This window comes from Physeter macrocephalus, chromosome 10 (assembly GCF_002837175.3).
Source record: "Physeter macrocephalus isolate SW-GA chromosome 10, ASM283717v5, whole genome shotgun sequence".
In the NCBI taxonomy this organism is placed as follows: domain Eukaryota; kingdom Metazoa; phylum Chordata; class Mammalia; order Artiodactyla; family Physeteridae; genus Physeter; species Physeter macrocephalus.
Window position 1 is genome coordinate 84,760,249 of NC_041223.1, and position 1,364 is coordinate 84,761,612.

Below are 1,364 nucleotides of genomic sequence, written 5' to 3' on the forward strand. Positions count from 1 at the left end.
CAGGCTCAGCGGCCATGGCTCACGGGCCCAGCCGCTCCGCGGCACGTGGGATCCTCCCGGACCGGGGCACGAACCCGCGTCCCCTGCATCGGCAGGCGGACTCCCAACGACTGCGCCACCAGGGAAGCCCTGAACTAATCCTTTTTATTGACATTTTCTACAATAAAAATTGTTGTTTAAAGTATAAAATGAACTGAACAAAACAGATTGACAGAGTATTATTCCTGTGCCTATTTCTACCCTGACGACGCAAGCTATCAACCTTTTTGAGATTTACTTTCTTCTGTTATGGAATAAAGGTGTTGCAGCAGAGGTGATCTCCAAGCTACAGCTCAGCTTTATAGCTCCATGATTCTGTTATACTCCATACTAACAGAAGTAGCATCTTATGACTTATTTTCATCTTCTTGGTTTGTGTATCGTATAAACACTCATGTCTATCATTCCTGATTAGAGGGGTTTGGTTAGGAAGAGTAATGGGCTGGGCATGTGGATAATGACAGCCAGCCCCCACCTAATAGTCCTTGGGAGAATAAGGGTCATCCCTGAGTATTCAAGGCATTGACTGAAAGAGACATTTAGGGTGTCCAAGCTGGATGAAGGAAAGTGCTCTCGTCTGGCGCTAGGCCTGTTCTGTCTTAGTTCAGGCTGCTAGAACAAAATGTAACATACCGAGTGGCTTAAACAATGAGACATATATTTCTTACAGTTATGGAGGCTGGGAAGTCCAAGATCAAGGTGCTGGCAGATTTCATTCCTGGTGAGAGCTCTCTTTCTGGCTTACAAATGACCCCTTCCTGCAGTGTCTCTTTTGGTAGAGAGATAGATAGAGACAGAGATTGAGAGAGAGAGATCTTGTCTCTCTTCCTCTTCTTGTAAGGGCACCAATCCCATCATTGGAGCCCCACCATCATAACCTCATCTAAACTAGTTACCTCCCAAAGGCCAGATTTCCATGTGTCATCACATTGGGGGGTTAGGGCTTCAACATATGCATTTTGGGGGGACACAAGCATTCAGTGCATAACATTCCATGATCATTTCCTTTAGATTAATCAGGGTCTCAGGGCTAGGGGGTTGTAATTAAAACAGAGAAAAACCAGGTAACTGAGGAAGCTTGGTGGGACAGTCAGGAGCCCAGGGTGACGCTGCTGCGTCTCACCCGCAGATGGCAGTAAGGCTGTCTGCAGCAGATTCTCTAACGGGTGAGCCCCGTACAATATTGAGATTGGTTGCTTTAGGGCAATGACCAGTGAATCAAGAGGCCAAGTAGGGGTTTCCCTGGTGGCGCAGTGGTTGCGAGTCCGCCTGCCGATGCAGGGGACGCGGGTTCGCGCCCCGGTCCGGGAGGATCCCACGTGCCG